Source organism: Lithobates pipiens, unplaced genomic scaffold, assembly GCF_037356315.1.
Source record: "Lithobates pipiens isolate NorthernLeopardFrog02 unplaced genomic scaffold, aLitPip1_a1.2 Scaffold_8, whole genome shotgun sequence".
Classification (NCBI taxonomy): domain Eukaryota; kingdom Metazoa; phylum Chordata; class Amphibia; order Anura; family Ranidae; genus Lithobates; species Lithobates pipiens.
In genome coordinates this window covers 243,222,407-243,248,131 of record NW_027507903.1, presented here as the reverse complement: position 1 = coordinate 243,248,131, position 25,725 = coordinate 243,222,407, and the positions used below count along the sequence as shown (strand labels likewise).

The window sequence follows — 25,725 nt, the reverse complement described above, 5'->3', positions numbered from 1 at the left end:
AAAAAAATCGATCATGCAGGTAGCAGCCTACGAACCAATTGGAGTGGGAGGAGGAGAAGGAGGCTCCATCTAAACTAAGAAAATACTTCCCCAACTTAAAGAAGGATCCTGAAACATTTCCTTTTATAGAGGAACTCAAAGAATTGATAAAGGATGAGTGGCAAAGGCCGGACAAAAAATCAGGGCTGAACAATAGGCTAAGCAAGCTCTATCCACTAAAAGAACCAATGGTGAATCCCCTTATCCTGACCCCGGTGGTGGATTCCTCACTAATGCAGTTGGCACGCCATGTAACCCTGCCAATAGAGGACGCCCTGACCTTTAAGGATGTGATGGACCACAAGATAGATCTTGACCTTAAAAAGGCCTAATCAGCAGCGGGGGGGAGGGGGGCTTGCAGGCCAGCGGTCGCTCTGGCAGCAGTCGGTAGAGCCATCACCTGCCATCACCTGCAGATCAAGAAAAAATCATATCTGCTCTGCAAGAACTCAGCTTATCGGGGGACCTTGTAGCAGAAGCTGCAGTAGATATAATAAGATATTCAGCAAGAGCAATGTTGACCTCTGTGACAGCCCAGAGAGCGCTGTGGTTCAAGCCTTGGGTCGCAGATACGACCTCCAAGTCCAATTGGTGCAAGATTCCATACGACGGCACCAACCTTTTTGGCCCCAGGCTAGATTCGGCAATATCTAAGGTCACGGAAGAAAAATCGGGTCTCATCCTATCAGATAGAAGGTCCAAACAACAATGAACCCATCGTTCAGACGCCATCTACCCGAAAGATATCAGGATGCAAGGTCTTATAAACCAGGGAAGGAATTCAAGCGAAGTTGGCGAAGTCCACAGCCGTCTTTTGTGAGGGTGCAGAAGGCAAAGGCGACTACCCCAGGAGACCAAACGAAGTCTTTTTGATGCTGCGCTCGCCCAGTCCACAATAGTAGGTGCAAGGCTGAGGCTATTTGCTCAAATATGGACAGACCATATACAAGATCATTGGACGATTTCTACCATTCAAGATGGCCACAAATGGAAGTTCAAACACAAACCTCCCAAGAATCACTACAAAGTTACCAGGCTACCATCCTCACACCCAAAACGCAAACTTCTAGTCAAATATATCATGGAACTACTACAAAAACATGCGATTATAGAAGTCCCACGAGAACAGAGAGGTGTAGGGATTTATTCCCCTCTTTTTCTGGTCACGAAGAAGACGGGAGACTTGAGGCCAGTGCTAGATTTGAAGAATCTCAACCGAACGATTCTGGTCGAATCCTTCAAGATGGAGAGTCTTCAGTCCATACTACTAGCAATAGGAGCAGAAGACTGGATGATCTCAGTCGATTTGTCCGACGCTTATTTACACATACCCGTGCACCAAGCTTTTCAGAAGTACCTGCGCTTCGCCATTGGCCAACGACATTTTCAATTCCAAAGCCTCCCGTTTGGGATTTTAACGGCACCCAGAACCTTTACGAAGGTCCTACTACCCGTTATAGCACACCTGAGGGAGAAAGGACTGAGAGTCCTGCACTATCTAGACGATATTCTCCTCCTAGCCGACAGTCGTGAAACACTCTTGCAACATCGAACGTTGCTACTCTCCACACTCCAGAAATTCTGGTGGATAATAAACGGGAAAAAGAGCAGCTTGGTACCAACACAAAAAATGATTTTCCTGGGAGCCGAACTAGATATCAGTTCCAACACAGTTGGTCTTCCCCAGGAGAAGCTACTTCCGCTCATCCACAAAGTAAAAAGACTGTTGTCAGTGAATCATCTATACGCAAGATTGTGCCTAGGCATCCTAGGATCAATGTCCTCCACCTTCCCAATGATCTAATGGTCCCAATGGAATTTGAGAACTTTCCAGAACTCATTCCTAAGACAATGGAACGGATATTCCATGAGTCAGCAAATACTGATCACTCAGGTAGTGAAGAATTCTCTATGGTGGTGGACCCAGATCAGCAACCTGACACGCTGTCGTCCCATTGTACCCCCACTACCAGAAGTAATAACAACAGATGCCAGTTTTCAACCAACTTGCGGACGACTTGAGTCGAGTATTTGTATTAAACAACGAATGGTCTCTCAGTGACCAGGCTTTTGCCCTTCTCACATGCATATGGGGAACATCAGACATGGATTTAGCGGCGACGCCAGAGAACAACAAATGTCCCCGCTTCCTAGCAAGAAAGGCCTACCCAACAGCGGCTGGGATCGAATGCCTTCACCACCCTTGGGAATTCAACCTAGGGTACATATTTCCTCCGGTACTCCTAATAGCCAGATTTCTAGCCAGATTGAGTAGCTCGACATCCACATTAGTGGCAGTACTGCCGTATTGGCCCAGGAGGCCATGGTTTGCGACCATCCTACAACTAAACACGGAAGAACCACTCCAGCTCCTACTGTTCCCGGACTTGCTCTCGAAAGGCCAGTTCCTACATCCATCTTCAGAACGACTACATCTAACGGCTTGGAGATTGAAAGGGAGAGGTTGTTAGACCAAGGGTGTTCGCTCAGAGTAATATCTACACTACAGCAAGCCAGGAAAAAATCAACTAACAACATATATATAGTAAAATCTGGGGAAAATTCTCCACTTTTGCTCAACAGCAGTCCTGGAATCCGCAACATCCGTCAGTTTCTCAGGTTCTAGAGTTCCTGCAGCTAGGCCTGGAAAAGGGGCTAAGCTCTAGCACCTTAAAAGTCCAAGTCTTGCTCTATCCGCAATGTCAGGAGTAAAGTGGGCCTTGAATCCTCTCATCATCCAATTCCAGAGAGCCTGTCTGAAAATTAGGCCTCCCAGGAAACCAATCTTGACCTGGGACTTATCAGTCGTGTTAGAAGCCCTGTCAAAGGAACCATTCTTTCCACTAGAGTTAGTTTCCCTATTGGACTTAACACTCAAGTTATATTTTTTAGTGGCAAGAACGTCAGCCGAGAGGGTTTCGGAACTGCAGGCTCTACTAATTAAAGAAACGAATCTGGTTTTGTATCCAGACAGAATTGTCCTCAGACCCTCAGATCAGTTTGTACCCAAGGTAGCGTCTACCTTTCACTTCAACTCAGAAATCAATCTTCCAGTCTTTCTAGATAGCGAAGGGAATCCTCATCCTTTGGATGTTAAATCAGTCATCTCCACCTACCTAGTAGCTACTCATACATTTAGAAACAGAACACCTTCTAGTCATACCACATGGCGCAAGGAAAGGCCAGGCAGCCTCCTCAAGAACGATAGCGTTTTGGCTGATCAGAACCATAAGAAAAGCGTACTCAATTCGACTTTTCCCCGATACCAGAAGGATTGAGAGCACACTCGACAAGAGCAGTAGGGACCTCCTGGGCAGCATACTGTAAAGTGTCCCCAGAGACTATTTGCAAGGCAGCATCTTGGTCCTCAAAAACCAAATTTATGGCACACTACAAAATAGACCCGGCTAAATTAACTACAGCCGAGTTCGGGAGATCAATCATCCAAACTAATTCATCTATACCTTGTACTTGAGTAATAAACCTTTTTGAAAATCACCCACCCATGTAGCAAGTTATTTCCCAATGTGTGTGCTGCCATGATGCGTCAGGAAAATGGAAAATTGTATACACACCTTTCCGTAATTTTCCTTTCCTGACGTATCCCATGGCAGCACACAAGGTCCCACCATCTAAGGTGATAGTTACTGAGAATGCAACAGTGGACTCTTCTTCGAATCTTATAGCTAACCAGTCCTATCAGGTTGTGGAGGCGGAGTCACAACCCAATGTGTGTGCTGCCATGGGATGCGTCAGGAAAGGAAAATTACGGAAAGGTGAGTATACAATTTTCCATTTTTTTTGAGCTTCATCATCTAGGGGCAGAAAACAATGTTTTTGTAGAGTTTCTTGGAGTGTTTTTCCAGCAGAAATTCTCCTAAAGGCTGCTAAACGCCATCAATATCTTTTTTTAAGCTTTTTTTTCCCCCTATACTGCAAAAACAATAATAAAACGCTAACCCTCCTAAACCCTCTTAAGCGCTCCTAAAACGCTGCTAAAACGCTACTACAAAAAGCTATTACCAGCATTTAAAAAAAAAAAACGCTAGTGTGCATGGAGCCTCAGTGTGCATATTGAAGACTTAAATACTATTATCTTGAAAAAAGAATGAATGTTTTCAAAAATATCGTGTCCTGTGTGTTCAAGAACGAAAGCAAAAATGTAACAGAGCCTGCAGATTTTTGTGTCATTAAGAGTTATATACTATAGGGGTATGTGGCAGTAGTGCATATGTAGAAAAGAAAAAGCTGTCGTTGAGCCATATTGTCTGTTTTATTTCTGTATTCATGCCAATGTAAATGTGTTTCCTTGACTAATTTGTTTATAAAATCTGTACTAAGACTGCGAGGACACTTAGTAACGAAAATCTCTTAATCACACTATCAGTTTTCAAAAGGTTTGCTCGGAGGCTGGATTTTGCCTGTCATTGGCCCTCCTGTAGTGCTCCCCACCATGGTCTCAGCGCACTGTGCTGTCATCCAACTCAGCTCCCTTTGTTCCAGTAGCCCAGAAAGAAAAATAAATGTGTGTTTGTAATGGCCTGTGTTGATGAGTTTTGGTGCATCCACATGAAGCAGGTCAAATGCTCAAAAGGAGGTCAAGTGCATCAATCTCGAATTGATGTCAAACTGATGCCATTGACACAACTGTAAAGCCTGTAAACACAGTCAATAACAGACAAGAAAGGATGTTAAAAATGGCTAAGTTACCCCCTATTAACAGTACCTCCTGACAGCCATTTAAGTGGGCTTTAATGCCCAAGTGGTAGAGTGGCTTCTGAATCAGGAGACCACTGTGATTGGCTCTCACAGTGGTAACATGATTAGGACCCACTAGCTCCAGATTAAAAACTTTTACTGAGAGATGTGAATGATAGCTGGGAGCGTGCAGAATGCTCTTCAAATTTCTTGTTTGACTTCTCTTCACACATACAGTGTCTTGAAAATGTATTTATACCCCTTTACATTTTCCACATTTTGTCATGTTACAACCAAGAACATAAATGCATTTTATTGGGATTTTATGTGATAGACCAACACAAAGTGGCAAATAATTCTGAAGTGGAACGAAAATGATAATGGTTTTACATTTTTTTTTTACAAATAAATATCTGAAAAGCGAGGCGTGCATTTGTATTCAACCTCCTTTACTCTAAAGTCACCTGTGTGTAATTTAACCTTAGTATAAACCAGCTGTTCTGTGATGCCCTCAGAGCTTTGTTAGAGAACCTTAGTGAGAAAACAGCATCATGAAGGCCAAGGAACACACCAGACAGGTCAGGGATAAAGTTGTGGAGAAGTTTAAAGCAGAGTTAGTGTATAAATTAATATTTCAAGCTATGAACATCTCATGGAGCACTGTTCAATCCGTTATCCGAAAAATGGAAAGAGTATGACACAACTGCAAACCTACCAAGACATGGCCATATACCTAAACTGACAGGCTGGGCAAGGAGAGCATTAATCGGAGAAGCAGCCAAGAGGCCCATGGTAGCTCTGGAGTAGCTGCAGAGATCCACAGCTCAGATGGGACAATCTGTCCACAGGACAACTATTAGTCGTTCACTACACAAATGTGGCCTTTATGAAAAAGTGACAAGAAGAAAGCCATTGTTGAAAGAAAGCCATAAGAAGTCCCAATTGCAGTATGCAGGAAACCATGTGGGGTACACAGCAAACATGAGATGAGACCAAAATTTTACTTTTTGGCCTAAAAACAAAACGCTATGTGTGGCGGAAAACAAACACTGCACATCACCCTGAACACACCATCCCCACTGTGAAACATGGTGGTGGCAGCATCATGTTGTTTGGGATGCTTTTCTTCAGCAGGGACAGGGAAGCTGGTCAGAGTAGATGGGATGATGGATGGAGCAAAATACAGAGCAATCTTAGAAGAAAATCCATTAGAGTCTGCAAAACGCTCTCCATCCAATCTGACAGAAGCTTGAGCTATTTTGCAAGGAAGAATGGGCAAAAATGTCACTCTCGATGTGCAAAGCTGGTAGAGACATACCCAAAAAGACTTGCAGCTGTAATTGCAACGTAAAGGTGGTTCTACAAAGTATTGACTCAGGGAATACAAATGCACGCCACGCGTTTCAGATATTTATTTGCTAAAACCTTTTGAAAACCATTTATAATTTTCCTTCCACTTCACAATTATGTGCCACTTTGTGTTGTTCTATCACATAAAATCCATTTACGTTTTTGGTTGTAACATGACAAAATGTGGAAAATTATCAAGGCACTGTAAGACCCTTTATGGGCCCCTGGCACCATGCTTAAATGTGCCTACCTGGAAAGGCAGCCCTTTTTTGCCCTGTATTAGCAGAGATTCTCCATAGCTTAGCTTATTGCAAAGTGTTATTAATCAATTGGATGGCTTGTTCTATGTGGTGTTAAACTTTAAACAATAAAATATTTTTAACATTCATTTTAAAAAGTACATTTCAATAGGTTAAAAAGAAAATGAGACAAAAGGTTTTGTATGCACACTTCACTGTCATAATGGTCAGATGAAGAGTATACAACAGAAGGCACCTGTATATGACGCTCACTGACGCTGGCGAGAACTAACTGACACTAATACAGTGATCAGTGCTAATGATATTCACTATCACTGTACCTATGACACTGGCTGGGAAGGGGCTAAGATCTTGGATCTTGGACAGTTAAAGAGGAACTGCAGTCTGCTCACATAATTTGTAATAAAAACATTTTTGCCATTCTGAAGCTTCACTCCAACTACTTTGAATATTATTTTATACATACTGTGATTCTGTACTTGCCAAATATGCTGCAGAAATCTCCATGCACTGAGTCTGGCTGCAGCCATTTTGACTGTGGGCAGCTGATTGACACACAAAGGCACACCTCCAGCTCTGCAGCTCTCATTGGCTCTCTTATGACTCACCTCCCCTCCTTCCTGGCAAACTCTCACAAGAGTGAGAGCTGTGCATGATGTCATAAGCCTAGGCCATTTTACAAGACAAGAAACAGGAAGTGGGCCATATAATGTATTTACTGGCAGAAAATATTTTACTATCCAAAGTTAAAACAACAAGGGCAGAGGATAAATTAGATGGAAAGATGAAAAAATGACTGAAGTTCTGCTTTAAATGTGTGCCTAACAATGGTTAATTTGTGTACTATGTGCTGTTTTTGTTAAGCAAGGTTACGTTTTTTACTGTGCCGGCACATCGCTGCTGTCAGTAGAGAGCACTATGTTGTTTACCTACACAGGGCTCTCTTTAAGTGGTTAAAGTCATTGAGTAATTATAGGATGAACTTCCACTTTAGGCCCCATTCACACTTGGCCACTCTAAAAGCGCGGGCAGAATCACACATTTCTGCCTGCTTTTTAAAAAAAAGCTGCAAAACATGCTGCTTGCGGTGCCATTACTTGTTAGTCCTCATGCACGCTGGGTGTCAAACATGGCGCTTTTTAAGGGCGTTTGATTCATTTATTTTTTTGCCTCTTAACCACTTACTGCAAACCGCTGTAGCTGTACGTTGGTACTTTGATAGAATACTGGGGTAATGGCAGCAGTTAGCTGCGATAACCCCAGTATTTTCTGCAATAGCGGGTGATATAGATAAGAATGGTCTCTGTGGCGGATTCGCCGCAAGATCACTTTTATTGGGGTCGGGAGAAGTGCCCACCCCTCTCCCGCCATGTTCTGGTTGTCTTCTCCGCCAGTAGCGGCAAAGACGATCCCATTGTTTCCCCTCAGAGGCTGTGAGTCGAGTGAGGGAATGATGGACCACACTCGACTCAATGACGTTGGATGACGGAAGCAACGTCAATTGTCACTCCTGCCCAACGGCCTTAAAGCGGATTTTTTTTTTTTTTAAATACATTTTTTTTATTGCAAGTTTAAATGTGAGATCTGAGGTCTTTTTGACCCCAGATCTCACATCAACGAGGCCCTGTCATGTTTTTTTTTTTCTATTACAAGGGATGTTTACATTTTTTGTAATATTAATAAAAGTGATACAATTTTTTTTTTTAAAGGGGCAGCGTAAAAATAAAAAGTAAAATAAGATTTTTTTTTTAAAGCGCCCCGTCCTGCCGTGCTTGCATGCAGAAGTGAACGCATACATAAGTCGTGCCCGCATATGTAAACGGTGTTCAAACCACAAATATGAGGTATTGCCACGATCGTTAGTGCGAGAGCAACAATTAAGACCTCCTCTGTAACTCAAAACTGGTAACCTGTAGACATTTTTAAACGTCCCCATGGAGATTTTTAAGGGTCAAAGTTTGTCGCCATTCCACGAGCGGGCACAATTTTGAAGCATGACATGTTGAGTATCAGTTTACTCGACGTAACATTATCTTTCACAATATAAAAAAAATTGGGCTTATTTTTTAATTATAAAAAGTGTATTTTTTCCAAAATAATTGCATTTGTAAGACCGCTGCGCAAATACGGTGTGACATAAAGTATTGCAACGACTGCCATTTTATTCTCTAGGGTGTCTGAAAAATATATATATATAATGTTTGGGGGTTCTAAGTAATTTTTAGGAAAGAAAATGATTTTAACTTGTAAACAACTAAGTTTGAAAATAGGCCTGGTCCTTAAGTGGTGAAATAGGAAGTAAACTTTGACCCTCCGAAGTTACATTTCAAAGAAATAAGTATAGTAAATTATTTTAAACAAGTGCCCAGTAAATAGAAGCCCCATCGCATGTTTCTTACTTTTTTTTCTCTGGTTTATTAATTTCCTGATTTCCGGGTGCAGTCGCGCCATCCTAACTACTGTCTCCTGCATCTGATGTGCTCTGGACTTCTGCCCTTTCTTCTTCTCCCGGCTTGTAATCTCGCGCATGTGGCATAATCCTTTAGCAAGCTTGTTTGTTTTGTGAATGGAAATCAAATCTTGTGATATCTCGGAGTTGTGCCGTGGACACGGGTAGCAGGATAACGGAGGCCCGACACGTCATCAAATGACTGACGGCACGATGAGCATGCTGTAAAAAGAGACAAACGTGCGCAAGCGGCTGTGATGTTATGAAAAGTAACAGGACAAATTACAAGCTAATGAACAAGGTTGTAAGGATTTAACATAGAGTGATCAGCTAAAGAGGAACTGCAGTCTGCTCAAATAATAAAAAACAGGATTTTTTTGTACTCACCGTAAAATCCTTTTCTCTGTAATTCACCAACCAACACAGCTCCTCTCTGTACAAAGTGGGTTTGTTAGCCTGTCACTAGGAGAAACTAGGCAAAATTGTAACACAATACACAGAATTGTCAGTACCCCCCAGGGGGCGGACCCTGTGCGAACAACCCTCCCTGCTGCCCCAGCAGCTTCAGTACGTCAACAAGCAGTATAACGTAGAGAAAAGGAGGGGCGGGTGCTGTGTTGGTCAGTGAATTACAGAGAAAAGGATTTTACGGTGAGTACAAAAAATCCTGTTTTCTCTTATATTCACCGACCGACACAGCTCCTCTCTGTACAAAGTGGGAAGTCCCCAAGCAGTGCCAAACGAGGGGTGGGAAAAAAACAGCATAAAAACTTCATCCACCATGGCAAGTGGGAACTAGTGAAACTAAACCCACAAAAAAACAGCAGTGTGTGGAAAAAAACACCACCACGTAACCGGGTATCCTCAACAGGAGTGACCCCCAAGACCACAACCAATTGCGGAAATAATGCAACAGTGCATTAACACAACAGTACTGCGTTTTTATCAAAAAAACAGGAAAACAAGTTTGCACAATTATTGCAACTACACGGCCGCCTGCAAAACTTTGTGGCCAAAACAGGCATCAGCCGATGCACTGATGTCTACCCTGTAGAACTTGGTAAACGTATGGACAGACGACCAGGTCGCCGCCTTACACACCTGAGCGACCGGCGCTTGGTGTCGGAAGGCCCAAGATGTTCCGATTGTCCTTGTAGAGTGGGCCGTGACAGGAAAGGGGGGCACCTGCCCCTTCAAGGCGTAGTATTGTACTACAATCTGTCTGATCCACCTGAAAATGGTGGCCAACGAGACCGCCATACCCTTCTTTGGACCAGCCACCGAAACAAACAGTGAGTCTGACTTCCGAAAGGGAGCCGTGGCAGACACGTCAAGAGCGTGAAGGGCCACCTCTTTGAGGTGCTTCGGCTTAGGACACAACAATGGTAATACAATGTCCTCATTGATATGAAAGGACGAGACCACCTTCGGTAGAAAAGATGGTTGCAGACGCAACACCACCTGATCCCTGTGGATGACCAGATAAGGCGACTTGCAAGACAAGGCCGCCAACTCTGAAACCCTCATGGCCGAGGTAATGGCCACTAGAAAGACCACTTTCTGGGAAAGAGTCAACAGGGGAATCTCCCAGATATTCTCAAACATGTCGTACCTCCTGAACGAAGGTACTCACTAAGGAGTGCGATGCCAGGGGTCGTTGAAAAAAGACAGCCAAAGCTGAAATTTGCCCTTTGATGGTGCTTAATGCCAATCTCTGGTCAACTCCTTGCTGGAGAAACAGCAGGATCCTGGAAATGGAAAAGGAACGCGGATGCCATCCGTTCTCCTCACACATGGAGATGTAGGCCTTCCAGTTATGATGGTATATCTTCCGAGAATAAGATTTCCTCACCCTCAACATAGTTGGGATCACCAAGTCCGACAGACCCCGGTACCTCAACACCTGGCTCTCAATAGCCATGCCGTTAAAGCCAGTGATAGTAAAGCAGGATGAAAGATTGGACCTCGAGATAGGAGGTCCTCTCGCAACGGCAGTCGTCAGGGAGAGTCTGCCACCAGACGCACCCAGTCCGCGTACCAGGGCCGCTGAGCTCAATCTGGGGCAACCAGGATTATTGGAATCCCCTCGGCTTTCACTCTGCGAAGCAGATGTGGCAACAGTTTCAGTGGAGGAAAGGCGTAGATCAGCTGGTACTGATCCCACGGAGCCACCAGTGCGTCTGACGCGTCTGCCCACGGATCTCTTGTCCTGGACACTAATCTTGGCACCTTCCAATTGAGACGGGAGGCTAATAGATCCACATCTGGTGTTTCCCACTTCAGGCACAGCTGCCTGAATATCTCCGGGTGCAATGCCCATTCTCCTGGGTCCCGCATCTGGTGGCTCAGATAGTCCGCCTGCCAATATTCCACCACCGGGATGTAAATGGCTGACAAGACCGGTACGTGACGTTCTGCCCACCGAAGTATGCAGGGCTGAGCTTCTTGTTCCCCCTTGGTGATTTATGTACACCACAGCCATGGCATTGTCTGACTGTATCCTGATCGGACGCCCTTGAAGACTCAACAACCATCGCTCTCAATTCGAGCAGATTGATCGGCAACTTGGATTCTACCAATCGACCAGAGGCCCTGAGCCGACTGAACGCCCATCACTCCACCCCAGCCGGATAGACTGGCGTCCGTTGTAGAGGTAGGAATGACTTTCCTGACCGAATCACCGGGGATCTCAGCCACCATATCAAGGAGTCTCTGACTGACTGGCTCACCTGGATCGAGCGATCCAGGGACAATGGAGATTTGTCCCATTTTGACAAAATCTCTTTCTGCAAGACCCTGGTTTGGAACTGGGCATACGGCACGGCCTCGAAGGCAGCCACCATGAGTCCCAGGACTCGCATGCAAAGGCGAAGTGACGTCCGCTCGCAATTCCACAGTAGTTTTATCACGGCCCTGAGGGTCTGCACTTTGTCTGAATGGAGAAAGACTCTTGCTTCCTGGAGTCCAGCAGCAAGCCTAGGTACTCCAGACGCTGGGTCAGTAGAACCACCGACTTCTTTAGGTTCAACCACCACCCAAATTCTTGCAAAGTCTGCATGGTGATCGCAACATCCTCCTCCAACTCTGAGGCGGAAGATGCGCTCAGGAGGTGATCGTCTAGATATCCCACGATCACGATCCCGCATTGTCGCCAAAACTGGAGCCAATACCTTGGTAAAGACTCGGAGGGCTGATGCCAGGCCAAATGGAAGAGCCACAAACTGATAGTGGACTTCGCCAACTGCAAATCGCAGAAACTTTTGATGCCGCAGGCATATGGGTATGTGCAGATATGCATCCTGGATGTCCAAGGGTGCCAGGGAGTCCCCTTGATGGAGTGCAGCGACTACTGAGCGAACTGATTTCATTCTGAAACGCTGAACTTTTATAAAGTGATTGAGGGCTTTTAAGTCCAAGATCGGACATACCCCTTCCTTCTTGGGAGCCACAAACAGATTTGAGTAGAATCCCTGGAAGCGTTCCGATTCCGGAACTGGTACAATCACCCCTCGACTCAGCAAGTCCCTTACCGCCCCCAACAGGGCCTCCCGGCGAACCGGGGACACGGGTATGCTGGAGGGGAAGAATCTGTTTGGCGACCAAGAGAGAAATTCTATCTTGTAGCCTGTGGAAATCAGATTGCAGACCCATTGGTCGGATAATCGGGAGGACCACCGGGCTGCAAACTCCCGAAGGCGACCCCCCACCAGAGACATGGGTGGGGGCAGACCTTCATGCGGTAGCACTTTTTGTCGCAGGCTTGCTAGGCTTGCGATGCCAGGGATGCCTTTGTCCGTCCTTGGCCGACCTGTCGGGCTGGGGACGCTTCGCTGAAGCCCCGGTCAGACGAAAAAGCCGTTTGTGAGCGGAAAAAGAGGGTCCTTGCCTGCGGCGTGGCTCCTCAGGCTTCCTGGCTTGCGGGAGTAGGGTACTCTTACCACCGGTGGCATTTTTAATAATGTCATCCAATGAGGCTCCAAAGAGCCGGTCGCCAAGGAAGGGAAGATCCGTCAGGGCTTTCTTAGATGCCTGGTCAGCAGACCAGCATTTTAACCAAATCAGGCGCCGCAGCACCACAGCTGACACTGAGGCCCTGGATAACAAAGGGAGGGTATCCAGGGACGCGTCACAAACGTACTTGAGGCCTTGCACTAGTTGGTTTGCCAATTCTACACAGACAGGAGAAGCCTTCTGCTCTCCCAATACGAGGTGCAAACGTTTTGCCCACTCAGTCAGTGTCTGTGACACAAGTGCAGATGCCAGTACTGGTCGTATGGCGGACCCCACAACTGTAAACAAGGAACGAGCCACTGCCTCGGCCTTCCTGTCCATGGGATCCTTGAATGCAGGAGTCCCCTCTACCGGGATCGTGGTTACTTTATTTAACCTGGATACTGGGGGGTCCACGACCGGAGGAGCCGACTATTTCTTGAGAAGATTTTCCTCAAAGGGGTAACGCACCACCATGTTTTTGGGGTCCTTTGCGGCTGACCCCATTCCCTGTAGATGAACTTGTCAAAATAAGTCAAATACGGGAACACCTTAGGTTTACGTTCTGGCTTGCGGGACCCAAAGGGGACTGATACATCAGCAGAGGGATCCGCTGGCTCCTGGATCTTCAGGGTATCACACACAGCTGTGATAAGTGCTCCAACCAGCACTTTGTCGTGCCCGGACCTGGACGGGGAATCATCCTCTCTGTCTGAATGGTCCTGATCAGCTTCGTCTGATAGGTCAGAGCAGGGGTCACCAGCCGCAGCAGGGCCCAAGTCTGCATCAGAGCTCTCCCCAGAAGACGGGGGGGGGGGCAGGGGCCTTTTTAGCGCACCTTTCCTTCCACGCACTGCCTCTATTTTAGCAACAAATGAGTTAAGGACCGCTGTCAGGGTGTCCATGGGCACAGAGTCATCCGCAGGTGACCCGGTTGCAATAGCCTGGATTTCGGGGGAAGAAACATCAGTTTCTGAAGCCATGCTGACCCTACCCTGTCTGCCACCTGAAAGGGGACTTAGGACAGTGAAGGTCCCACCCTCCTGCTGCCGCTGGCTGGGGGGGCTCCTAGCACAAGACTCATCACCCTGAGGCGTTCTGTGTCGGTTACTAGCCGTGCCTGTAGTCCCCAGGAGGGTACCCAAGTGCAGAGTGAAGAGGCTGTGTCGGCAGCAGCAGTAGAAAAGAGCGCTGAACCGATCTGCAGAGCTTGCACCAGCGTTCAGGGAATGGTCGCTCAGTGTCCTGTATACACAGGAAACAGTGTATGATAGCACATGGCATGCCGTCACTAGAGAGCTGCGGTGAAAAAAAAGTGCTCAGACCTCAAGAAAATGGCCGCCAATTATCTGAATAGGGAAAACCTACAGAAAATGGCCGCTGAAGCTCACAAGGGGAACCTGCTCTGCTCCCATCCAAAATGTCCGCCGGACAGCGCCATGCAGTGAAAAGTGAAAACCACAGCACAGAACAGTGCTGCCTAAAACACAGCAAAATACCTCCACAGGCACCTTTTTGGGACCCCCAACCCGGAACCAAGACCATCGCTAACCGCACAGACCCCATACAGGTGAGAGACCCAGCGATCCCCTGTATACACACCGCACAGCAGACACATGCAGCCGCCCCCCCCCCCCCTGGGGGGGGGGGGGGGAGGAGGGAAGATAGGGACGTGAGAGAGAAGAGAAGGAAGTAAGGTGGCCCCCGAATCAACCTCCCAGGGAATGCCCAGCTGCTCAACCCCACTGAAGCAGGGAGAGCCGTACTTACCAGTCCTGAAGAGCTGGGAGACATTCCATCACAGACCCACTCCTGCACAGTTACAGGGTGGCTGCTGGCCTCGGTATACTGTGATCCAGACATCAGTAGCCCGGTCATATGTATACCCCGAAGCATTGAAGCTCACCGACCACCTCTGGAGCTGAGGTATGTCGTGGCCTGCCTAGCCGTAGCTGTGACTTGCACACGCTCGATGGCCGGACTGGGGGGAATACAAGGATAACTTAACCAGCCTGTCACCCAGCCGGCAGTTGATAGAAGATCACAGGATCATTCATCTTGCGCAAATGCATAAGTCCTGCATCAAAAAAAATGCACCGAAGGGCCCGCAGGGTTCCTAGGTCATTCTCCTTCACTAGGCAAATTAAAACTGAAGCTGCTAGGGCAGCAGAGAGGGTTGTTAGCACAGGGTCTGCCCCCTGGGCATTACTGACAATTCTGTGTATTGTGTTACAATTTTGCCTAGTTTCTCCTAGTGGCAGGCTAACAAACCCACTTTGTACAGAGAGGAGCTGTGTTGGTCAGTGAATATAAGAGAAACATCTTTGCCATTCAGAAGCTTCCCTCCAACCACTTTGCATATTATTGCATAATATTTTATATATACTGTGATTCTGTACTTGCCAAATATGCTGCAGAAATCTCCCTCCACCAAGTCTGGCTGCATCCACTTTAACTGTGGGCAGCTAAAGCTGCTACCTATTCCCTTCCTGGATTTACACAGACACACACCTCCGGCTCTGTAGCTCTTATTGGCCCTCTTATGACTCATCCCCCCTCCCTTCCTGGCAAAGTGACCGGACAAGAAACAGGAAGTGGGCTGTATAAGGTACAGTGCTGGGAAAAAGTATTTGCCCCCTTCCTAATTTTTTTATGTATTGTGAGGGGTTAACTCGGTAGCGGGTGTGTGTGACCCCCTGGATGGGTTCACAACACAAAGTCAGGCACAGCAGACAGCGGTGTAGGTTCAAAAAACAAACGATCCGGTTTATTTCTGCTACATGCAGTGATACATAAACAGCCAAACAAAATAAAACAAGAAAATAAATCCTGGTCAGCTTGACCTCTAACTACACACGTAGACTCCCTGTCTAACAACTGGGTGCAACCTTGTGCTGCGCCCAGTCCCTGTCGCTATTGTAGGGGTTTGCCACACAGGCGTTAACTCACCGCACAGAACAGATCTCAGACTCCCCAGTCTATACACACAACTGGTTCCAGGATGGAGCATCTCCCTATGCATGCTGGGGTTTTTTGTAGAGGCCTTAATGAGCCCACTTACTACAGCTGGGCTCATTAACTCTTCCCCTCTAATTGTAAAAGTCTGCATAAAGCCTGAATCTAGGACACACATATTTCCCATCCTGAATACAACCAGGTGATTTTACCTGCGTGCTGCCACATACCCCCCCCTCTTGTTTCAACCTTGGGGTTGTAACACAAGCGGCCAGACACGCATGTATCCGAGACAAAGCATCCACATTCCCCATTTTAACACCAGGGCGATGCTTAACTGTAAAGTTAAATTCCTGTAGGGCCAGAAACCACCCATTTACCCTTCTATTGGTCTCCTTGTTCTGAGCCATCCACTTTAAAGGAGCGTGATCAGTCACCAGGTCAAAGTGCCTACCTAGCAGATAGTACCGAAGGGAATCTAGAGCCCACTTCACTGCTAAACATTCCTTCTCAATCGTGGCGTAATTTACCTCATGGGACTTCAACTTCCTGCTGAGGTAAATGACTGGGTGCTCTTCCCCGTTCCAGACCTGGGATAACACTGCTCCTAACCCAACGTCTGATGCATCAGTTTGTACCACGAAGTCCTTAGAGAAGTCTGGTGAGTACAACACTGGCTGGCTACATAAGGCTGTTTTTAAGGACTGAAATGCTTCCTCAGCCTCTGGGGACCATTTAACCATGACCGACTCTTTCCCTTTTGTCAGGTTGGTGAGGGGCACAGCCTGAGAAGCAAAATGGGGAATGAATCGTCGATAATAGCCAGCGATTCCCAGAAAGGCTCGTACCTGTTTCTTGCTGTTGGGACGTGGCCAACTCTGTATGGCCTCGACTTTATTGACTTGGGGTTTTATCACCCCCCTCCCAATAGTGTACCCAAGATATTTGGCCTCCTCCTGTCCAATCGTACACTTCTTTGGATTGGCCGTAAACCCAGCTTCTCGGATAGAGTCTAGGACTGCTTGTACTTTTGGCAAATGTGAGACCCAGTCGGTGCTATGGATAATCACATCATCCAGGTAAGCTGCAGCATATTTCTGGTGGGGCCTCAGAATCTTATCCATTTTCCGCTGGAATGTTGCCGGTGCATTCTGTAACCCAAACGGCATTCTCTTATATTGGAATGCCCCATCTGGGGTTACAAACGCAGTTTTCTCCTTGGCCGACTCGGCCAGGGGAATTTGCCAATACCCTTTGGTGAGATCAAGAGTTGTCATATATCGGGCTGTTCCCAGCCGGTCGATCAACTCATCTATACGTGGCATGGGGTAGGTGTCAAATTTTGTAACTTTATTTAATTGTCTAAAATCGTTACAAAACCGCCAGCTCCCATCAGGTTTGGGCACTAGTACGATAGGACTGGACCAGTCACTCTGGGACTCCTCTATCACACCCAATTCCAGCATCCTTTGAACCTCCCCACGTATTGCCTCCCGTCGGGCCTCTGGTATTCTATAAGGTTTTAGTTTTACCCTTTCTCCTGGCGGGGTGATAATGTCATGCTCTATGCCAGATGTTTGTCCCGGAAGCTCAGAGAAAATCTCTTTGTTACGAAGTACAAACTCTTTAACCTCCTGTTGTTGGGCTTTCGACAAGGTGTCTGCTATTCCAACCTCAGGAACTAAGCAATTAGGCTGTGCTTGTGACAAAGTCTCTGCGACTAGGGATTCCCTATCCCTCCAGGCTTTCAGCAGATTGACGTGATAGATCTGCTCCGGCTTTCGCCTTCCTGGCTGTCTAACCCTGTAGTTCACCTCACTAATTTTTTCAATTACTTCATATGGACCTTGCCATTTGGCCAGAAATTTGCTTTCAACCGTAGGGACTAGCACCAAGACCCTATCCCCCGGGGAAAAAGTACGGGTCTTGGCCCCACGGTTGTACACTCTCTGCTGTGCTAACTGCGCCTGGGTTAAATGTTCCTTTACAATTGGCATTACCTGTGCAATTCTATCTTGCATCAGGGCGACATGCTCAATCACACTCCTGTGAGGAGAACTCTCATTTTCCCAAGTTTCCTTGGCGATATCCAGCAGCCCTCTTGGGTGTCTCCCATAGAGCAACTCGAAGGGTGAGAAACCCGTAGAGGATTGGGGTACCTCCCTAATGGCAAACATCAGATAGGGTATTAGACAATCCCAATTCTTTCCATCTCTATCCACCACCTTCTTTAACATTTGTTTTAGGGTTTTGTTGAATCTTTCAACCAACCCATCTGTTTGGGGGGTGATACACAGATGTACGCAATTGCTTCACTTTGTACAACTTGCATAATTCTTTCATAACCCGGGACATAAAGGGTGTACCTTGGTCCGTAAGCAGTTCCTTACAAATACCCACGCGGCTAAAAACAAGGGATAGCTCTTTGGCTATGGTTTTGGCCGAGGTATTTCGGAGAGGAATTGCTTCCGGATAACGGGTGGCATAGTCCAATATAACCAAAATGTACTGATGCCCCCTAGCAGACTTCATTATCGGACCTACCAAATCCATTGCGATCCTTTCAAAGGGGACCTCAATGATAGGAAGAGGTACCAGCGGGTTATGGAAATGTGGCATAGGTGCCGACTTCTGACACACAGGGCAGGAGGAACAATAATTTTCTGTTTCCTTCATGACCCCAGGCCAATAGAATCTCTGCAATACCCTCTCTCTGGTTTTTTCGGTCCCCAGATGACCTCCCAGAATGTGCCCATGGGCCAATTCTAACACCAACTTCCTGTAAGGTTTGGGCACCACAAGTTGCTCAATGGTTTCTTCTGCCCTTTGAGCCACTCGATACAGCAGGTCCCTTTCCACAGTGAAGTAAGGATAAGGGCAAGTCTTATCTGGGTTCACTAACTCGCCATCTACTTTCACCACATTTTCCCGTGCCTTTATTAGGGTGGGGTCTTTTAACTGTTCTGTGGCAAAATTTTCCCTGTGAACCTCAAGATCCGAAATCTCCACAGACGGCATGTTTTCATCTGAGGATGTTGGCTCCTCCCCAGTTTCTCGAGTTTCCCCCGCCAATACCGACAAGGGAAATTCAGGAGAGTCCTCACCACTCCCAGAGGAATTCTGGTCATCTTCCTGGTTTATAGGGGCACCAGTGGGGGGCTCAGGACAATCCCAGAGTTCCCAGAATTTTGGAAAATCCCTTCCCACAATAGCATCATGTGGTAAGTGAGACACTAACCCCACCTGATGAGAGAGGTTACCTTTGGGGGTCTCAAAAAACACTGAAGTTACAGGATACTCTCGGGTGTCCCCATGTACACAAATAACAGCCACCCTGTTCTTCCCAGAGACCTCTGTAGTAACTAATTCAGCTTTTATCAATGTTACCAGGCTACCTGAATCCAGCAACACATCAACATGTCTACCATTAATACACATTTTACATAAATGTTTCTCAGGTCCCCGAATGGCAGTGCATGCAACTGTCGCAAACAGCGACTGGCGTCTCTCCCTTATAAAGTCACATTGCATAGGCTCATCCACAACTGGGCAATTGGCTGCAATATGTCCCTCTTGCCGGCAGCGGTAGCAAATAATCTTTTTCGCTGCCTCTTGCAGCATGGGCTTCCTGGGCTGCTCCCGCCAGACCTTAGGTAGAACTCCCACCCTCTCACTCTCTCCACCCTCACCCCTTGGAGTCATCTTACCCACCACTGGGGATGATCTGGTCTTAGGGGGGAAAGTCCGTGAGTCCCTGGAAGAGGTGGTCAAGTTCTCTGTAGCCAAGTACCTCTCAACCAGATCCACAAGTTTGTCTGCATTTTCTGGGTCTCCATGGCTTACCCATTTTTGGATGGCAGTAGGAAGAGCTCTCAGGAAACGATCCATAACCACACGTTCCACAATGTTTGGTGCGGTCAAAATCTCTGGCTGCAGCCACTTCCTGCTCAGGTGAATGAGATCATACATTTGAGACCTGGGAGGTTTTCCAACCTGAAAAGTCCAGTTATGCACACGCTGAGCCCGGACTGCCAGGGTGACACCCAGCCGTGCCAATATTTCTGCTTTTAGCACCACATAGTCTTTTGCTTGGTCAGGCTCTAGGTCATAATAAGCTTTCTGCGATTCCCCAGTTAACAGAGGGGCCACCAGTCCAGCCCATTGCTCCTTAGGCCACTTTTCCCTTTCAGCAGTCCTTTCAAATGTGGTCAAAAACACCTCCGGATCATCCTCTCCAGTCATTTTTGTCAGTAAACGGCTCACACCAAAGGTTGCGGTATTATTGTACCCACTTGCTTCATTGGTCTGCGGACGTTGCTGTATCAATGTCTCTATTTGCTGTTGAAAATTCTGCTCTTGCTTCTGCAACAGGTCTATGAAGCGGGCTTCAGATCGCTGCTGGGCTTGTTGCTGAGCTTCCAAACTCTGCTGCAAAGTTGCATTTGTCTGCTGCTGATTTGCATTTGCCTGCTGCTGATTTGCATTTGCCTGCTGCTGGGCTTGTTGCTGAGCTTCCATACTCTGCTGCAAAGTTGCATTTGTCTGTTGTTGAGCTGCAAGGCTCCTTTGTAAACCCGCATTTGTTTGCTGCTGATTTGCATTGGCTAGAGCCAGCTGTCTCAGTATCTCCTCCATGCTGGCCTTAAAAAAAAACTGCCAAAATTCTCCACCAACTGTGAGGGGTTAACTCGGTAGCGGGTGTGTGTGACCCCCTGGATGGGTTCACAACACAAAGTCAGGCACAGCAGACAGCGGTGTAGGTTCAAAAAAACAAACGATCCGGTTTATTTCTGCTACATGCAGTGATACATAAACAGCCAAACAAAATAAAACAAGAAAATAAATCCTGGTCAGCTTGACCTCTAACTACACACGTAGACTCCCTGTCTAACAACTGGGTGCAACCTTGTGCTGCGCCCAGTCCCTGTCGCTATTGTAGGGGTTTGCCACACAGGCGTTAACTCACCGCACAGAACAGATCTCAGACTCCCCAGTCTATACACACAACTGGTTCCAGGATGGAGCATCTCCCTATGCATGCTGGGGTTTTTTGTAGAGGCCTTAATGAGCCCACTTACTACAGCTGGGCTCATTAACTCTTCCCCTCTAATTGTAAAAGTCTGCATAAAGCCTGAATCTAGGACACACATATTTCCCATCCTGAATACAACCAGGTGATTTTACCTGCGTGCTGCCACAGTATATATATTATATTTTTTTTAAATATTAATATATTTAATATTTCTCACACTTAAATGATTCAGACCATCAAACACATTTTAATATTAAACAAAGATAACCCGGGTAAATCCAAGATGCACTTTTTACATTATTATTTAATTTATTAAGGGAAAAAGGCTGTTCAAACCTGCCTGGCCCTATTTTAAAAAGTAATTGCCCCCCCCCCCCCCCCATGCTGAATCATGAATGAACTGGGATTAATCACAATTTTTTGGAAAGCTGAGTAATATTTCACTTGCCACACCCAGGCCTGATTACTGCCAGACCTGTTGAATCAAGAAATCACATAAATAAAAGCTGTCTGACAAAGTGACGCACACTAAAAGATCACAAAAAAAAAAAAAAACACACATCATGCCACAAGCTAAAAACATTCAAGAACAGATTAGAAACAAAGTAATGAAAATGTATCAGTCTAGGAAAGGTTTCAAAGCCATTTCTAAGGCTTTGGAACTCCAATGAACCATGGGGAGAGCCATTATCCACAAATGGGGATAACCTGGAACAGCAGTGAACCTTCCCAGGAGTGGCCGGCCTACAAAAAACTCCAAGACTATGATGACGGCTCATCCATGAGGTCATAAAAGAACCCAGAACAATATCTAAAGACCTGCAGGCCTCTGGTAAGATCAGTGTTCATAATTCGACAATAAGAGACTGGACAAAAATGGCATCCATGGGAGAGTTCAGTTCCAAGGCCAAAGCCACTGCTGACCAAAAACACAAAGGCTCATCTCACATTTACCAAAAAACATCTTGATTATCCCCAAGACTTTTAGGCAAATATTATGTGGACTGATGAGACAAAAATTTAACTTTTTGGAAGGTGGGTGTCCCGTTATATCTGGCATAAAACGAATACAGCATTTCCTAACAAGCACATCATACCAACAGTCAGACATGGTGGTGGTAGTGTGATGGTCTGGGGTTGCTTTGCAGCTTCAGGACCTGGACAACTTACCATAATTGATGGAACCATGAATTCTGAGCTCTACCAGAAAATCCTAAAAGAGAATGTCCAGCCATCAGTTTGTGACCTTAAGCTCAAGTGCACTTGGGTTATGCAGCAGGACAATGACCCGAAATACAACAGCAAGTCTACCTCCAAATGGTTCAAACAAAGCAAAATTTAGGTTTTGGAGAGGCCTGGTCAAAGCCCAGACTTAAATCCAATTGAGATGCTGTATCATGACCTTACACAGGCCGTTCATGCTGGAAAACCCTCCAATGTGGCTGAATTAAAACAATTCTGCAAAGAAGAGTGGGCCAAAATTGCTCCACAGCAATGTGAAAGACTCATTGCCAGGTATCGCAAATGCTTGATTGCAGTTGTTACCACCAAGTGTGGCACAACAAGTTCTTAGGTTTAGGGGGCAATTACTTTTCACTGCATTGTATTTACTGCCAGAAAAAAATGTTTTACTATCCAAAGTTAAAACAACAAGGGCAGAATATTTAATAGACAGAAAGATGAAAAAATGACCGAAGGTCCGCGTTAAGTGCTTAGTAATGCTTTATATGGCAGAAAATGGACAGGATGAGTTTACAACCACTCTAAAACCCTCTGCGTTAGCGTATTGGCACAATTTATTGTGCATAGAGCAGCCCATTATCTGTGACTTGCTGAAACGCAGGAAAAGAAAGATGCAAACGTTCTCGTTTTGTACAAAGTGTGACATTTACAGCACAAACTGCGTGTTTATTGCAAATTTGTTTGCATGCAAAGCGATGTGCATTCTTTACACTGTAAAGAATCCTTTTTATATTGTAAAGCGCTGTGTAAACTGTTGGAGCTATACAAATACTGTATAACAATAAACGCATTGGCGCTGCATTTTTCATAAGCGTACATGTCCTTTGAGGTCACCTATGTCTTCTTTGGGCTTTTAGGGCCCATTCACACCAGAAATGGTGTGCTTATTGTGCATTTTTACATACACAGGGCCGTGCATTTTTTTTAAAGCTTCCTTTGAGGTCACTTCCATGTTCTTTGGGCTTTTATGTGCATGTCTGTGTAGAAACATGTAGCTTGCTCTACTTTTTCTCACTGAATAGAGTGACCTATACCCATAGGAGAAGCCGCATTTTGGACTGTCCATGCACTCAGTGAAAAATGTCAATTTTTCTAGAATGATACCATGTCCTTACAGACAGGTGACGAGGGAAGGATGAATGGTACTGCGCACTGACTCTCCTTCCCCGTTTCCGCTACACACACACACACACACACACACACACACACACACACACACACACACACGCCTCCTCACAGTCACCCAGCGACGTCACGCCAGCCATACTCTCCCTGGCCTTTTCCAATTGGAACAATGGACGGTGCGGACGCAGGTGCAACAGCGTTCGGTATTCTGATTGGCTGCCCGTGCCCCATGACGTAAGGCAGGCGTGTCCAGCCGGTGTCGTGCCGTGCACCTGCTTCCCTTTGTGGGGAACGCGCTGCGCGGTCTCGGGGAGGGCTCCTGTGGCTGTTATTGGCCGTTGTTCTCAGACAGGTAAATTACTGGGGTCACTTATGTGCTATTGAAGTGCTGGGGGGTTGGGGTGCCGTGCCCGCTGCTGTCGGTGCGGGAACGCGCAGCTGGCATTGTGTGTGAGAGCTGCTAGTCTGCTGCAGGCGCTCCATGTTTACATTCCGTGCTGTGGGGTGAGACATAAGCCGTCCCCTCTAGCTATTGTCCGCCTGGAGTCCTTGAACTTGTAGCCGTGTGTGTGTGTGCGCGCGCGCCTCCTGTCACCAGTCCGCCCCCCCCCCCCCCCCCCCCCCCCCACCATGAGCCGATTACAGGAGTTCACACAAGGTGATCTATCAATGATATTCACATTAGGGGACAGCTCCGATCATCAGTAATAACCGATCACCACTTACACCATGTCTTCTTAGCCTGACACTCTTCTCTCCCATACACTTGCAGCAACCTGCCTATCAAATACTGCTCCTGTGTTTGTATCTTCACATCGAAATCCAAAACCTCTTTTCATTCTGGATACAGTAGGATGGCTTCAGAGCAGTTCCAGCTTTTTATTTAGCCATCTGCGTCCCATTGGATAGATTTCCCTTTACTTCCTGTTCTGTAGAAACGGGAAGTGAGAGCAAATCTCTCCAAAGTGATTGGAAATGCAGTAAGATTTTCCGATTTTTTTTTTTTTTTTTATTTAATTTTTTTTCTTTCACTTTTATATCTAGCGATCAGGACAAATAAAGTGTCCCTAAGCGGCAGATAACAGAAGGAAGTGATTTCAAAACCTGAAAGGAGTTGTAAAGTCTTATCATTTTTACCTTAATGCCTTTACTTTCCTTGCATTAAAGTGAATGTAAGGGTGTTTTTTTATTTTATTTATTTTTTTATAACAAACATCATACTTGCCTCCACTGTGCAGCTTGTTTTGCACAGAGTGGCCCCAAACCTTCTGTTCTGGGTTCCCCCGGAAGTTCCTCCCCCACATCATAGAACAGTGATGACGAACCTTGGCACCCCCAGATGTTTTGGAACTACATTTCCCATGATGCTCAGCTACACTGCAGAGTGCATGAGCATCATGGGAAATGTAGTTCCAAAACATCTGGGGTGCCAAGGTTCGTCATCACTGCCCTAGGAGAAGCGCTCTCCTGAGGGAGTTACCTTGTGGGTGCAAAAAAAAGAGATGAATACCGCGCTAGGCCAAGAGTCACTAAGCAGCTGCTAGAGGTGAAATACACACAAAATAGATATAAAGAAAAAGTGCTGCTACACTTTTTTTTTTTCTTTATACCTTGTGGGTGTGCTCCCGAATCCAGCATTCTGCGTCCATAGAGGCCAAATTCAGGACTCGGCCCTGCCCCTGGTACCTGCGTCATTGTATTTGATTGACAGCAGTGGGAGCCAATGGCTGCGTTGCTATCAATCTATTCAATTGAGCCGAGAACCCCCGGGCAGAGAGAGAGCGTGTCCCTGCCGGATCAAGTTCCAGGGCTCAAGTAAGTAAAACTGAGGGGGGCTGGTCACTGCTAGGTGTTTTTTTTTTTTCATAGGATTCATTAACAACCACTTTTAGGATGCAAAAAATGTTTAAGTGTTAGCCTCGCCCCCTCAGCTCCCCCTTTACTTACCTGGTGCCCATTTCGATCCAGTGGCGGGCACGTCGGCAGATTGTTCCTCCCCTCACTTCTGGGTCTTGCTGGGGCTTCGAGTGCTGTTAATCAAAGCCAGTGATGACAGAGTGGGGGGGGGGCTGAGTCCCGCTGTCTGTGTCAATGGATGTAGGTGAGCGCGCACCAGAGACCCAATGGGAAGCGGCTTTCCATTGGGGCACTGGACAGAGAGAGGAGGCGGCAGGAGCACCGGATGGGGACCCAAAAAAAGGAGCTTCCCGGCCACTCTGTGCGATTCTTTTGCACAGAGTAGGTAAGTATAGGCACGTTTGTTATTTGAAAAATAAACATTGCCTTTACCAACCCTTGAAGCAAACTAAAGGCATCTGTACTCCTTTCCTCCAACAGTCCCCCTCCCTCATCAGCATCTTCTTGTGTGTGGTGGTTTTAGGCTATCTTCATTGGCTGGCTCAAGATGATGTCACCCCTGTGCACGTGCAGGAGACATCTCAACACACAGGGATCAGGCTGGCTATTGTAAGCTGTGCTGCGTATGTGTGGCTCAGTTTACATGCCATGGAATGCTGAGAGTAAGCAGGTTGGTACAACTTCTTGCCTGTCTCCTCTGCAATAAAAGAGCTTGCCAGCTCACAGTG

At 46.5% G+C, this 25,725-nt stretch overlaps 1 protein-coding gene across 1 annotated transcript in view; it reads left to right on the top strand.

Annotated features, from left to right (window-relative positions):
* The first annotated feature begins 23,336 nt into the window (after window positions 1-23,336).
* Window positions 23,337-25,725, top strand: part of RAB3IP (RAB3A interacting protein) — a 120,636-nt gene continuing 118,247 nt past the window's right edge. Inside the window, exon 1 of the mRNA XM_077468927.1 lies at window positions 23,337-23,492. The gene's annotated coding sequence lies outside the window, so the exon portion shown is untranslated. The remainder of the gene's footprint in view (window positions 23,493-25,725) is intronic.